At 38.3% G+C, this 16,785-nt stretch overlaps 1 long non-coding RNA gene across 2 annotated transcripts; it reads right to left on the bottom strand.

Moving 5' to 3' along the window:
- Positions 1–2,753: 2,753 nt before the first annotated feature.
- Positions 2,754–3,979, bottom strand: LOC131251197 (uncharacterized). Of its 2 annotated transcripts, none has more exons than XR_009173658.1 (5): positions 3,839–3,979; positions 3,606–3,681; positions 3,393–3,482; positions 3,222–3,300; positions 2,754–3,110 (listed from the first exon to the last, which is right to left on the bottom strand). It is a non-coding gene; the product is annotated as an uncharacterized LOC131251197 (long non-coding RNA). The 2 variants fall into 2 exon arrangements; XR_009173657.1 differs by having other exon boundaries at positions 3,606–3,695; positions 3,839–3,953.
- Positions 3,980–16,785: the final 12,806 nt, after the last annotated feature.

The following is a 16,785-nucleotide window of genomic DNA, read 5'->3' as shown; positions in this document are numbered from 1 at the left end:
GGCTAAAAAATTGTGGCTAAAGGCCTATTTTCTTGTAGTGAGTCCATCTTCTTGAATCCCACACTTACATTAAAGAAAAAGAAAGATCAAATAAATCCAACTGAAGAAATGTGAGGGGAGTGCACTCATCTTGATTAAAGGCTTGGATCTCCTTGATTGGATGGAATTTTCTTGATGGATGGTCCACCATCACTCTGTCTCTTATTTCTAGCTAGGAAAGGGTTAACTAGAGATAGAAATTGGGCACTAATGTGCCCAAAACTTAGTTAAGGAACGACTATATATGAAAGGGAAGGTCATTAGAGGGAGAGTTCTAGATTAAAGCTTAGCTAGAAGCACCTCCTCAATTTAAGGTTGATTTGTCCTACTAAATCAAAGTTCAAGGGTGATAATAACACCTTTACTAATCACAAGTTACTTTTCTTGAAAAGTAGGTGATATGATACTTGGCCCTCCAATTCCAGGAAAAGCTATTTGACATGCACCACATGCATTCCTTCATTTGGTTATGCAAGCATTATATTGATCCCTTGGTAGTGAGACATTTAACATCACAAAAAGTATACATCATGTATCCTGGACATACCTAATAAGCCCTCAACTTATGGATATATTTGTCAATCCTAGGCTCAGAGATAATAGAGGATTTCAAGGCCGAGTCTAGCAAGTGAATAAGGAAAATAGCTTACTGGAATAATATTTTGGAATTATGGAGATTTGTAAAAACTGAAATGGTGTATATGTATCTACCATTGCACATAGACATTTATAATCAGTAAAGGTTGCCTTGTGTACAATACATGCTTATTTTGGATTGTGATACCATTGCCTTAAAAAGGAAAAATAAATTTTTTTACCCCAAATCCTTTAGTCGGGCATGGGGTGTCGCATCGAGTTTGGGGTTTGATGCATTGTGAGCGCTCACAATGAGTCGGACCTCGAACTAAGCACCCGGTGCCCATATGCCAAGTCCCGATCTTGGCACCTAACTAAAGGATTTGGGGTATTTTTTTTTCCTTTTTAGCGCAATAGTGTCACAACTCAAGATAAGCATGTACTACATGTACACAAGGTAACCTTTATTGATTATAAGCATCTATGTACAAGAGTAGATATATATATATACACCATTATAATTTTTACAAATCCCCATAATTCCAAAATATTATTCTAGTAAGCGATCTCTCTTCTTCACTTGGTAGCTAGACTCAGCCTTGCACTCTTCCACTGTCTTGAGTCTTGGATGAGGTATGTGCAAAATGCATGATGCATACTATATGTGATGTTAAACGTCTCACTGTTAGGGGATAAGTATAATGCTTGCATAACCAAATGTAGGAATGCATGTGGTGCATGATATGCAATACAAGGAATGAATGGATGTCAAACTTAAAATAGTAAATCAGAAGGCTACCACAGTCATAATACTGTATAATCACTAAATATCTTGGGAACCACTGGGGTCAACACCCATGCATCAGACATTAGTGATTGACCTCACTACATGCTAGTGGGGTGGTATGCCACCACAACTTTGTTGCACCCCAAACCCAACCTCCCACGTGATTGATCCATGGTGGCCAGACCTCGGTCACGATGCTTCGGATCCTATAGTTGACACCCTACATCCAATACAGCAAGTCCCACTTAACCTTCTCCTTTTTAGTGAAATTGTAACACAGTTCAAGATAAGCATGTACCGTATACAAGGAAACCATTGAAGGTAATAAACGTCTATGTATAAGAGTACATACATATACACCACTACAGTTTTTACAAATCCCGAAAATTTCAAAATATTATTTCAGTAAGTGACTTCTCTTCTTCACTTGTAAGACTCAGCCTTACACTCTTCCATTATCTTGTAGCCTGGAATTGACAAATATATCCATAAGTTAAGGGTTTACTAGGTACGTGTGGAATGTATGATCTATGCTATATGTGATGTCAAATATCTTACTGTCAGGGGATGAGTATAATGCTTGCATAACCAAATGCAGACATGCATGTAGTGCATGACGCATGCAATCCAAGGAATGAATGGATGCCAAACTCACAACTGTAATCTAGTAGGCCGCCACATTCATAATACCATACAGTCACTGAATATCTCAGGAACCACTAGGGTCGACACCCATGCAATCGACATTAGTGATCAAACTTGTTACCCACCAGTGGGGTTATATGCCACCACTAAGCACGCCATTAACGAACCCTCATTCATGCTTCTTCTTATTAGTGGGATCAAGTTGGTCCCTTTTCGCACCTTAGCCTTAAAGCAGGTTGGACCCAATGCTTCTCATCCCAACCTTAGCAGTGGGAATCAAATCTATGACTCATGTGTCCACACAACAAGAAAAATAGGCATTACCGGCGGCCAAAACCGCCCCTAAAAGTCCAAAAAATCGCTGGTATAAGAATTACCGACGGTCGAGTGGCTGCCGCAAAAGGGGGGCGCTGCTCCATTGTTTACCAGCGTTCGTCCATTTTTACCACCGTTTTTGGCGGTCGCCACTACAAATGTCCTTTACCGGCGCTTATTATCATTTACCGGTGACTCTGCTGACTGCCGGTAAAAACTATAAAAGTGCTGGTAGAAACCATAAAAGCACTGCTAAAAGGTGCGAGCGCTGAGAAAAGCTGTATCAGAACGCCGCTAAAAGATATGAGTAACGTAGGTAAATTTTGTAATAAACGCCGGTAGAAGTAACAACAAACGCCAGTAAAAAGCTGTAACAAATGCTAATGAGAGCTTAAAAAATGCCTGTAAAATCTGTTTAAAACGCCGATAAATCATTTACAGTGTAAAAGAAAAAATAATAGAAACAATTAAAAATTCTGCTAGGCTGAATCTTCTAAATCAAAAGACCTTTACAGGCTTAAATTAGCATTCAAACACAACCTGTAAATCATTTACAACCAGCCTCATTTACAGGGGACCTGAAAATGAAAGGTTACATAATGGATAGAAAATTTACAGATTGAGACACAAGAAAAAGCAGAAGGAAAAAAATAAATCAACAGACTTCAGCGACGCTTGAGGCAAGACTTCTCAAATGCACCCCAAGAACTAGAACTCATGCATATAGAGGACCTTTGTCAACACCACCCTGCCATGCATAGAGGTCAGGTAATAAAACAGTATGTACACTCATAATATGAGTTACACTATCTAAAATTAAATTTTCAGTCATAAATAATTCCTACAAAAACAACCATACCGAATGAAGTCCATATCCATCCCCATATGAAGCAGCAAAGCCCCCCTCTATTACCAATGCTCCACCCCAAATGCTCCATCTTCAGTTACCAATGCAAAGACAAAAGTTTACAAACAAAATAAAATAGCCAAAAAACAAATTTGATATAAAATAAAAGGAACCAATAAATACCTGTAACTAGCAGATGGAGGAGAATAGCTATGGAAATTTTTTTATAAATATGTGGACAAATTTTTCTTCCCTTTTTCTTCGAGGATAAAACTGCTTCATAAGCATCATAGCATGCAACTCAATATGAGCCTTTTTGCAGAAGCATTAACTAGCATGCACTCAATATGGATGGACCTAAAAACAGCATAAGGAAAGCCAGATAGTGTCTTGTACCTGATGAGCAGCTTTGATCATGCATCCATGTAAGCATTGTGGACCCCTGAGCCTACACTATATATAGTTACTTCCACTTTGAATAAGCATCTTACAACTAAAGATAAATATATAATACAAGTCAAACATTGTGGAAACCCTTCGTTATATTGAAGCAATGAAGATTGGTCAGAAAAATAAAAAAAATAATAATAAGCCAAGGGTGTGGGGTCCTTGCTTTTGGTGATCCTTACATGGAGTGGACTTGCCTGATTTTTGGACCGTGGCATCAAGAAGTGGGGAACCACCTGATGTAAAGCTTGGATATTGCACACCTTTTTATCCAGGGCTGTGTTGGATTGTAAGAGAGCTGGGTTGCACAAGCTCGAGGCTTTCCGACCTCAATGCATCTGTGTGAGCATTCGATATAAGGATAATTAGTGGTTGAGGTCCATTTCTTGGCTCAAGCAATTATGGACAAGCCATGCACACATGATTGTATATTTTAATGATCTGAAACATCCCTCTGATGGATCCTTATGTATTTGGATAGACTTAAAATTACTTTGGCAATTGCATTTTTATCATCAGAATGGTATCCCTCAAATAGGGCTAAAAGCAAAAAATGGTTAAAGTTCATCAAATCTATAAGGTGTAAAAACACATAATGATGAAAGAAAAGTTTAAATGGTCAGACCAGCTCTACTTTTATCCAAAGGGGCATCAATGGTATAGATCACCACTAGAAGGATTATTTTATAGCTAAAGTGAACTTCATTTTCTAGAAAAATATAACATGGAATCAAATGGAAACGAACATGCTGTTTGAGAGATTTTTCAATGCATTAGGTATAGAACTCCTGTACAACCCAATGAAACTGTCAAGTGCCACGATACCTGTATTCACATTGGGTAATTAGAAGATTGCTTTCCTTCGCAATAGGCAATTTCTGTTGGAAGCAAATTAGAGATCAATAGTTGCACAACAAAAGACTACACGAACTAAATTGAGAACTGTAGTATCATTGTACAATACAAGAATGTAGAATATTGGTTGGTTTAGTTATCATCTAGTGCATGAACAATTTTTTTTAATAATCATTTTAGTGTATGCAACCTGGCTTCTTGTGTACAAAATAGATTATTATTATTATTTTTTTACATTCAAATTAACTGCAGTTTACTGCACCGGTTGCATTCTTCAGCTTGCTGATTCAGTTTTTAACACGTCAAAACTGAGAGAAAGATAGGCCTGATAGTTGAACACCTCTTTCTTGTGGAACCGAATGTAGTAGGTTCAAGATTGTTTCTTGTCCATTGAGCTGTCAGGTTCTATTTGGAAAGTGTGGAAAACCCAATCCACATTGAGCAGCATGAAGACCATCAAACCATTGTAAGTTAAGGTCCCCATAAGAATCTTTGGATAAACAACCAATTATCTTATGCACAGGTCATTTAACTAAAATAGCACTAAATAAAGGGTCATTTCACATGTTTTCCCTTTTTCATTATTAGAATCTATTTGTTGGCCAATTAAAGGGATATAGTATTTCAATATAGAAGATTTTTGTACATGGGTCATCTGTAATGGGCCCCACAAAATCAGAGATTTTCACATGTGGACCACCTGCAAATACAATTGCAATTTGTTTGGGAAAGCAGAGATTTTGACAGATGTAGCTTGGTAGCAGCCATGCATCTCCTTAAAGGACGAAAAACTATATAGCTTGGTAGAGTATAATTTTAGAAGATTTGTTGTGGTTTTTTTTAAGGACTTTTCAGGGCTATAATGTTTTCTCATATATAAAGAAAAATTCAAAAAACAAAAAGGTTCAAGTTATTGATTTCTAGTTGTGTATGTTTTATGGAGTTTTTTTAGGTGTGTGGCTTTATTCTGACTCATATGATATTTGCCAACATTTTAGAAGTTGTTTCACCTCGATCAATTTACATTTGAGGTATAGGGTCGATTTCTTTGGAGTAAGTTTGTTGTTGAACCTATATTTGTGACTTTTTATGTTTTTGTTTTATCTATCTTGGGATTTTTGGGTCTTGATGATGGTTTAAGATGATTCCATGAACTGTTTTACAGCTATTTTTGAAGATTCAACAGTGTTTTGGGGGAGGAAAGCTATAAATTTGTGTTCAAGTTGTGTTACGTGCCTAACCAGGGATTTAGTATGTACTAGATCGACGACTCAGTTTCATGTGAGTTTTGTGGCTGATAATTGCAACTAGTTCTGTTGGAAAGAAAGTGTGATTCAATGGAAGGCATATCCTCATGTTTGAATGATTTGTCAAGCACCATGTTGACCTCAAGGGGGATGGGTACATATGGGGCTAGAGATCATCCAAATTGGTTAATGTAGTCAAACTTTTCGGGTAAAAATATTTGGTGTGCTCAAGTCTACCAAAATGTTCATTGGAGGGAGAAGGGAGATAGGCTATCTTGATGGTAAAGTTGTGGAACTCCACTTGATGATCTACAAATGTCCATCATTCTTTACTATGCCTATATTTGGTGTTTCCTATTACATGTTTCTTAGAATGATTATTTGCAGGATGGAAAAAAAAAAACATACCAACGAAGGCTAGTGACTGCCGTTGAGTAGCACCTTTCACAGTCACCACACCGCCAACACACAAGGAAGGAGGAGAGACCCAGACCATCAGTCTACCCTTTCCCAGTAAAGAAGACCCACTCATTACCATGAATGCATAGAAGATGGTATTTAAGTATATCATTGCTATGCTCTACAGATATAAGCTTTAATAAAGCAGACTATGACATGTATGCCTCAAAATCAGACACAGCAACTATAGCTAGATCAGGTTGGCTTTTAGCATAGTTTATAAGGTATAAATATACAAGCTTCTTCAGCTCCAGATTCTCTGTTTGCATGTAGTTCACAACATCTGTAAACAGTGACAAAACATCCTTCCCAACAGTCATTGCAGTAATTACCTTCTTCATAGCACTTACCTGCCATTGCCTCGTTATTTCTATCAATAGAATAAGATAAAGGTTTTTCACTACTAAATCGGCTTGGAAGATGATACATGCATAAACAACATCCAGACAAATCAAAGAGAAGAAAAAGTTAATGGGAGAGGATAGATAATTGTCCTGACCTCTATCCAGATAAATCGGACTGCTTGATGCTTTGAATGGACACTGAATTCTTAAGATTAATCAAGCAGTACCCAGTATTTGGCAAGGAAATTTTTGCTTAAAAAATGGCATACTTGGGATATTACGTAGCAACGGGTTTCTTGGTTGCATCTGTTGGGTTTGTATCCCAACTACTTGCCGATGTGTGGCTGCAGTCACCGTAGAATAAAAGATTGAAAAGAGAAAGATATGAACTGCTGCTGTATTTTCTTATTAATAGAAACGAATTACATTGCTGCCTTTATAGGCTTTCTTATACTATGAAATTACTAATTTATCCCTATCTAGATTCATCCTAGGGGCATCTAAAGAAAGAAAAAATCCAAAGGAAAAATCTACTGTTTATCTTCTCCAACTAATATTCTAAACTTAGAAAAATCTCACAGCTAAAAAAATCTTACAGCTAGCATGCACAGCTAGCACATGCACCCTTCACATGGTTTTGGATTTGCAAAATCCTCCACCGTATCCAACACTCCCCTTCAAACCCACTCCCCTTCAAACCAAAACCGGCTTCATTCCGAGCATCGTTCTTAGTCGTTTGAATGCATCTGTCGGCAATGCCTTTGTGAAAATATCCGCCACCTGTTCCGTAGTATGATAATACTCTAATTTCATCATTTTCTGCTTCACATGATCTCTCAGAAAATGGTATCGGGTATCGATGTGTTTGCTTCTTCCATGTTGCACCGGATTTTGGCTAGCTCGATTGCCGACTTGTTATCCACATATATGACTGTGGATTCTTCCTGCGGATGTTTCAGCTCCTTTAGCAGATTTCTCAACCAAATTCCTTCACAGACGGTGGACGATGCTGCCGTGTACTCTGCTTCACATGTGGACAGGGCGACCACACTCTGCTTCTTCGAATTCCATGTGAGTACTGTCGACCCAAGATAGAAAACATAGCCTGTGGTGCTTTTTCTTTCATCTTGATCACCACCCCAATCACTATCAGAGTATCCATACAACATCGCATCATCATTGTACGGATAAAAGAGACCAAACTCAATAGTCCCTTTGATATACCTCAGTACTCGTTTTGCAGCTAGCCAGTGTGACTCTTTTGGGGCTTCCATATACCGGCTTAGAAGCCCAACACTGTAGACTATATCTGGCCTAGTGATTGTGAGGTACCTTAAGCTTCCGATTAGGCTCTTGAATAGGGTGGAGTCGACATTTCTTCCTTCTCCATCTTTCGTGAGCTTTAGGCCTGTTGTAACAGGTGTATTTACTGCTTTACAGTCGACCATCTGAAACTTCTCAAGAAGTTCCTTTGTGTACTTCTTCTGGGATATGTGAATGCCGCCGACTTGTTGCTTCACCTCAATGCCCAAGAAGAAAGACATCAATCCACCTTCAGTCATCTCGAACTCTTTGAACATAGCCTGCTTGAATTCTTTAAACATCGCCTGACTGCTCCCAGTGAGCAGCAGATCATCAACATATAAACAAGCGATAAGCATATCACCACGGGCATTCTTCTTTGTGTAGACGGCATGCTCATATGGACATTTGACGAAACCATTTTCTTGAAGATAACTGTCGATCCGTGCATTCCAAGCACGAGGAGCTTGCTTCAACCCATACAGGGCTTTCTTCAGCCGATACACCTTGTGTTCCTCCCCTTGCATGACAAAGCCTTTAGGCTGATCAACGTATACTTCTTCTTCAAGTACCCCATTTAAGAATGCAGATTTCACATCCAGTTAGTAAATCATCCAACTGTGATGAGTTGCAAGGGAGATTATCATTCTTAAAGTATCAAGGCGAGCAACTGGGGCGAAAACTTCTTCATAGTCTACGCCATATTTCTGTTTGTAACCTTTTGCTACGAGCCTTGCTTTATATTGTTCGATCTTACCATCGGCATTCTGCTTGATTTTGTACACCCATTTGAGACCAATGGTCTTCTGGCTTTTGGGGAGTGAGGTCAACACCCATGTTCGATTCTTCTCGATGGCATGAATCTCTTCTTCCATAGCCTTTCTCCAACATTCTTCATTCACAGCCTCCTCGAATGTGAGAGGCTCATGGTCCGCATACAGGCAGAGTAAATTTACTTCCTCAGTTTCTGTATAGACGTCGTTGAGGCTTCTCATTTTAATAGGAGCCAAGGGTGAAGAAGAATGGGATGAAGATGTGCTGGATGAATTCTGATTTGATGAAGTACTTCCAGGAGAGATGGAGCGTACTCCTGGACTTCGGCGATTCGAAGGGGGTGATGTCTGCTCTTGAATCTTAGGTTTCTCTTCTTGGTATTCTTCGACCTCGACCTGCTTTTCTTTGGCCGAGTTTCCCTCGTTCCATTTCTATGCTTCTTCCTCATAAAATACCACATCTCTACTCACCACCAGCTTATTGGTTAGTGGGTTGTAGAGCTTGTATGCCTTTGACTCTTCGCTGTAACCGATGAAGATGCATTTCTCGCCACGATCATCAAGCTTTTTCCTTCTCATTTTTGGAACTTGAGCGTAGGCGACACACCCAAAGATCTTAAGGTGCGCCACGCTCGGCTTGTATCCACTCTATGCTTCTTGTGGTGTCTTAAATCTAACACTTTTGGTCAGACACCTATTAAGCAGATAGGCAGTACATGCAACTGCCTCTGCCCAGAAATTCTTTGGCAGACTTTTCTCCTTTAGCATGGTCCTCGTCATATCGAGGATGGTGCGGTTCTTCCATTCTGCAATTCCATTTTGTTGTGGCGTGTATGCTGCAGTGTGTTGTTGCTTAATGCCATGTTCCCTGCAATATTCTCGAAAAACATTTGAGGTGTACTCCCCACCTCTGTCAGATCAGAGAGTTTTGATTTTAAGACCACTTTCTTTTTCAACAAGGGCCTTAAAATTTTAAAAAATAGTAAAAGCAGCAGACTTCTCTTTAATTATATATACCCACAATTTTGTACTGAAATCGTCAATGAAGGTAATAAAGTATTTATTACCTCTAAGAGAGATTGGCTCTAATGGTCCACAGATGTCAGTGTGAACCAACTGCAACAGTTCTCTTGCTCTTCGGGATACTTCACTCGAAAAGGAGTTTCTTTGTTGTTTCCCAAGTGTGCACGTCTCACACACATGTTCTGGAGCTTCAATGGCAGGCAAGCCATGCACCATGCTTGATGAGGACAGAAGTTTCAAGCCACTGAAGTTTAGATGGCCAAAGCGAAGATGCCACGTCCAGGAATCATTCTTTGCTTTCCCATAAAAAAACTTCTCAAGCATTGTATTTATATGGAGAGGAAACATACGATTCTTCGCCATCTAGACTTTTATAATCAAACGTCCATGGATATCTCTTATGGAAAGAGAAGAGTTCTCCATGTGTATGACATACCCTTTTTCGAGGAGTTGTCCGAGACTCAGTATGTTACTTTTCATGTTGGGCACATAATACACATTAGAGATATAGTTTGGAACACCATTCTTCTGAAAGATTTTGATTTTGCCTTTACCTTTTACTGGCGTTTTTGATGAGTCTCCAAACGTTACATCACCATGAACTCCTTCTGTGAGTTCCACAAAAAGTTTCTTGTCGCCGCACATGTGATTACTTACACCCGTGTTGAGATACCATACATCCTGCTGATCACTACTTTTCTCTTGTGCAAGGAGAAGTGTGGAGCTTTCTTGTTCATGGCCTGATGCTTCAGCATAGTTGGATAACTCGTCTTGAGTTACCGGCTTGCTCCAGCAATCAGATGCATAGTGGCCAAGCTTGTTGCAATTATAGCATTGGATGTTCTTTGTACTTCCCCGTCCACGCATAGATCTACCTCTACCATTTCCTCTTCCATGAAAATTGGTATTCTTCTGTTGGTTTTGGCCATGACTCTGTTGGTATCCAGGCCCTCTGCCTCTTGCGCGATTGTTAGTAAAATGTCCACCACGTTGTGAACTTCCATGTCCACCATTGTTATCATTCAGAGTCAATCTTGACTCCAAAGCTTGTTCCATTGGCATGGAACTGGCATTCTTCTGCATTCGTTGCTCATGAACTTGCAACGATCCCATCAACTCCTCAATGGAGAGTTTCTCAATATCTTTTGATTCTTCAATCGCCACAACCACATGCTCAAACTTGGTTGTGAGGGATCGAAGTATCTTTTCAATAACTCAGACATCTTCAATCTTTTCACCATTTCTTTTCAAATTATTGACAGTTACAAGCAAACGCGAAAAGTAATCAGTAACATTCTCACCTTCCTTCATGTGAGTCGCTTCGAACTCGGCTCTTAATGTTTGAAGGCGAACCCGCTTCACTCGATCTACACCCTTGAAGATGGTGCCAAGGGTATCCCATGCTTGCTTACTTGATGTTGCTTCAACAATCTTTTCGAAGGTGGATTCATCCAACCCTTGATAGAGGAGAAACAAAGCCTTATTGTCTTTTTTCCTTTGATTTTTGAGCGCAGTCTTTTCTTCGTTGGTGAAGGCGGTTTCTTCTTCCATAGTGGGTTCTTCATACCCATCGGTGATGATCTCCCATAGTTCTTGCGACCCGAACAATGCCTTCATTTGGATGCACCATTTTTCATAGTTGTCCTTTGACAACTTAGGAACCTGTGGCTGGATTGTGCTAGCCATCTTTTTCTATTTCTTTTTTTTTTTTTTTTTAAAGGATGGACTAGAAGAAGAGATTTTGTTTTTTTTTTTGTGCTGAAATCTGATTTTTTTGAATTTTTTTTTTTCAATCTCTGATTTTTATTTTTTTTCTAAACAGATTGTTTGCTGCAATCTAATTTTTGGAAAAAGATTTTTTTGAAATCTGATATTTTTTTTAAAAACAGATTTGCAAACCTCCTTCTCACGGCTTTTGAAAAACAGGTGTTGAAAAACAGCTTTAGGATCTGATTTTGAAAACAAATTTTTTTTTTTGAAAAACCAGGGAGTGCAACAGGACCTGCCTTTTGCTGATGAGGCCCAATGATCGAATGCTGCTCTGATACCACTTTGTTGGGTTTGTATCCCAACTACTTGCCCATGTGTGGCTGCAGCCACCGTAGAATAAAAGACTGAAAAGAGAAAGATATGAACTGCTGTTGTATTTTCTTATTAATAAAAACGAATTACATTGCTGCCTTTATAGGCTTTCTTATACTATGAAATTACTAATTTATCCCTGTCTAGATTCATCCTAGGGGCATCTAAAGAAAGAAAAAATCCAAAGGAAAAATCTATTGTTTATCTTCTCCAACTAATATTCTAAACTTAGAAAAATCTCACAGCTAAAAAAATCTTACAGCTAGCATGCACAGCTAGCACACGCACCCTTCACACGGTTTTGGATTTGCAAAATCCTCCACCATATCCAACAGCATCAGCATGTGTATCTAAAGTAGATAGCCAAGTTATAATCAAGGAAACAACATGAAGGAGAGAAATAAGCACACCATGGTAAAAGCATTACAAAACAGAGCAACATATTGGTGGTCAACTCAACACACCACTTGAAGATTAGGAAGATAACGAAAGTAGAAATACAACTATATGAAGGAACGAGTTTTTTCATTTTTCAACCAAATGATTTAGAACCCTAGAAAAGGAAACACAGTAATGAAAAAGTCATACAGTTTTTTTTTTTTTTTTTTTAATGTGAAGACGGTTAGGTGAGACATCCACGTCCCCGGAGGGAAGCATAAGCCTCAAGATCAGGAAGCATAGGCTTCCAATACGCCTTCCTAATTTCCTATTTTTTTATTTAAAATATGAAAGGAAAAGTAGATAAAATTTAAGAACATATCATATGAATTATCACTGTGTATTATGCATTCAATTAGTATTACATTTAACTGTTAAAATAATATTAACATATGGCGATATGATAGAAATGCATATCCAAAACGTGAATAGAAGAATATTTTATGAAGTGTGTTACTTTGCCATCACATGGGGCCTTTAGAAGGAAAGAAATAGAAGGATATTCGACGGTAAAGAAGCACTGATGTTATACAGAATCAAGTCAATGATCATGGACTGGGTTCCAACTTGTCAGAATTTTCCAGAATATTAAATGATGTGATGCTTATGCAAATTTGCCAGCATGTTTTCGATTATTTCACGGAGAGAATGCCCATGTCTCATATCGAACTTCGTGAGACATCACTTGTATGAAATTACAAGTATGCAGGTAATTGGTGAAACATATGGCTCCATTCTCTTAACTAATTTCTTTGTTGTGTTAGGTACACTGTTATTTCCATTCGCTTTTCCTTCTCATCTTATTGTGGTTGTAGATGTTGAATTTGGAAGGATTCAAGCGAGGGATATGTTGCAACATCTATGGACAAGCCCAATTTCAAATGTAGTTGTTGATGTAGTCCAAGGTAGTCGATCAGTTGAGCTCTGATCTATTGGTGTTACAAAGGTGGGCACAATTCAATTTTCTTGAAGGGATTTGGTATTTTTTGTGTGCTTTTTAATGTCAAAAGATGAAAACAATTATATTTATGAATGATAACAGTCCTGGCATTGCTCCTAGTTTCTATGATGCGTTGGGGTTTTCAGTTTGTAAAAGTTGGGACCATGGTTCAATGATTGAAACTGTAGATATGAATGGTGGCCACGAACCAAAAATGCCCCAGAAAGGAAGATTCTAGGCATTGAGTCTTTGGCCTTTTGGGTTGAATGTGGACCATTGCTATATTTTCTTTCTTAACTATCCATTTGCTGGCCATCAATTGGACTAGATCTTCCAATCTAGGAGCTGTGGTACATCCATGATGGCTCCCATCATATATCAACACTTTGGATGGTGTTCTCAATTCCATATTTTAATCTCTTTTCCTTTTCTTTATTTCCCTTTTTTTTTTCCTGATTTTGTGGGGAAATTTATTGCTTCATTAGTTGGAGTTCATTCTATACGAAAGGTTCATTTCTAGAAGTTAGCAAGTATGTGAACATCTAGGAAGCAGGAGAGGGAGCAACAACGAGTGCTCATAGCCCAATTTGAAGCAGGAGTGGCATGTGGGTTGATGGTTGATGGTTGCCCCGATTGCTTGTTGTGGAATCTTCACAGAAAAAATAAAGGTAGTGTATGAGCCAAGTGTTTTTTTAGCATATCATATCCAACCTGGATGCATAGAAAGATTATTAAATTGAACAACAGTTCATGAATCGACTATAGTATAACCAAAATGAAATGATAATCATGAAGCAAGTAACAATGCGTAGAACTTTTTTCTTTTCAGAAAACCCATCTCAAATCCAAACTTTTTTTCCCTTCCATGCAACAAACCAATCCATCCCTAACCCACATAAAAAATCTATGCACACAGTTTATGCCTCTGTAACTGCTAACAAATGAGAGTAGCAACCTTTGGCGAAAGTCGTATGATGAGGAGCAGTGACAACTTGTAGCCCATCTAACAGGTGGAGCCCACTTGGTAATAGGGGACAATCCCTTATATATGTAATAATTACACTTTTTGAATCCCATCCCACCTGATCCTTCCCAATACCATGCGCTAAACACCCCCTAAGAATCATGCTCAGGCCAGGCCAGTCTCACCAGCCAAATACTTGGCCTACAAATTATTAATCTTTCAGGCTGGACTGATTAGTAAGGCCTGCTTAGGCACATTCAACTTGAAACTCTAGCTTGATACCAATGCTAGCTGGCCTCAGGCCAGACCTAGGCCAAACTTGGGCCAGGAGCAGTTAGTGGTAGCTAGGGCTGTCACTATTAGGTTCAGGTCAGTTACTGGTGTTCCCATATCCGGCTGGTAACACACATGAGGTACACAATCCAAATCTAATCTGATTTGAGTAACTCCAGCAGGTCCTATCAGGTCTATTTCAAGCATAATTTAGAATTCAAAATGGGGTTCAGGTCTAAGAATCATGGTCAGGTGCATAGTAGAAAAAGCCTTTTTATCACTTTTAAATAATGAACGTAATTATTATTTTTTTTAAAAAAAAACACCATAGATTCTAGACAGAATTGCATGTGGACCCAAACCTGACCCAATAATTAATTGGTCCAGAAATCTGGATTCATACCCAATTAAATCGGGATGGATACATGCATCCACTGATCTGGATACCAACTGATAGTTTAAGTTGCAATTGTAGCTTACTCCGACTTAAAGCATATGCAAGGTTAACAAAATCTGGTCTATAGGTTGGACATTGTGACAAGCATGAAGCACCACATTTATTAGAGGAATGATCAGAATTGTATGATGATCCCAAAGTTTGCTAACACATTAGATTTTGTTAAAGTGTTTAAATCGGATCATTCCACAATAGAAGACACTAACAAAGCAGAGATTTAGGTTCAGGCAACCATGTATTTATGGGCTATGTAACAAGGAAATGGAACCTTTTAAAAAAAATTCCATGTCAACACATGCCTTTATCAATATTCATCGTGTGTTACCACATTGGACATAACACATTAAAAATAAAAAAAATTAAAAAATTAAAAAAAATAAAAAACCTTTCATGATTATTGCAGTTGTCTTTTGTTCTTATGATACTTTTAGCATAATATTTATTATCTAGTTTTGGGATTTTTAACATATCGGAAATCACAAATGTACAATAGACCAATGAACTTTTATTCATAAGACTTTGAACACATTGCTGCTGCTTTCCGCTCTTTTGCAAATACCAAAAGTCTAACATAATCAATGATCCACTTTCTCCTACAAATCTCAAGTGTCACTGTTTACAAGGGAAGAAATTAATATTTTGACATGCAAGTACAACCAATACCCAAAGGATAAGATACAGCCTATCACCCACTTGTCCCAACTCAAGGCTCGAGCTTACTAAGCATATCCTCAACTTAGGAAGCATATAATTCTGTCAATTTAATTGATCTTTCTTTTTAAAAAAATCAAACTATAGGTGACAATATATATATCTTATTCAAGTGCTTCATAAGGATATGAAACTTCCATTCATCAGTGCTGCAGCCACAACACCACAATAACAGCAAAATAGATCCAGAATCAATGCACAAATACAGACCTAATAGCTGGTTGAACACAAGTGGGCCCCAGTGCAGCACTCATGGAATAAAGCTTATTCTACCAAGACTTGTACAAGAACAGTTCTCAAGACCATTCATGTGTACAAGATTAAGTTTCACTCATTTACATCAAATTCATAGATCTCAATCTCAGAGCACACACTGCTAGTAAAGAATGGGAATGTATTTATGATTGTTCCCTTCTTAGAGAAAAAGAAAAGGGCATAAGATGCTACTCAAGAAGCTTTTGCACTAATTTCTTTTCCCTCTACTTTCATCTTGCAGCTCATCAATTTAAATCCCACCCAAGTGTCATAAAGACTATACAATAAAACCATTTTAGGGGTCTGAAATAAGCGAAGTTTAGCAAAAACACAACATAACTATATCGAACATGACTGGGGTTGAAATGAGACTAACTCTATATAGGCTTGCTAACAAGACTGAGACATCGAGATTCATAGGCATGTGTGTTAACATTGAGCGCATGTAGAGAGCTAGGCTGTTTGTCAGGTGGGCCCACTATGAATTCCCTGGCCCAAAAATCAAGCCAAATGCAGCATGCACTCATATGATAAAAATCTAGGTATAAAAAATTATATAAAAACAAATTTAAATGCGGTGGAGGTCCACTTGTTTAGATTGTGGAGAAGCTAATAGTATCAGACAACTACACCTGATTTCTTTCAGATCCATGGAGAAGGAGAAGAGAAGTTGAGCTGACATGCATAATGATGTTTGATGTATAATCAGATAGGAAGGGTGAAGCATTGTGCAATAAAAAAAGTGATTCATGTAGTTCTCATCCTTAATCACACGTCCTGTAAAAAAGATCACTTTTATTGGAAAATAATAACCACCCATTCAATGGAGTCAGCTTCCAACAGGTGAGTACTGCACACCAATGTGGCATATTGGAGCAAGACCCAATCCATCCATCACACTCAGAGAAACAGAAGCTTCATTAAAGAAAAACAAAATAGAGAGAAACAGACCGCTGAGATAGCGAACTGAAACTCCATACCAAAAACCAAAGGGAAAAGCAACAGG

Source organism: Magnolia sinica, chromosome 1, assembly GCF_029962835.1.
Source record: "Magnolia sinica isolate HGM2019 chromosome 1, MsV1, whole genome shotgun sequence".
Lineage (NCBI taxonomy): Eukaryota > Viridiplantae > Streptophyta > Magnoliopsida > Magnoliales > Magnoliaceae > Magnolia > Magnolia sinica.
Note: the sequence above shows the minus strand (reverse complement) of the source record. Positions and strands in the feature narration are given on the sequence as shown.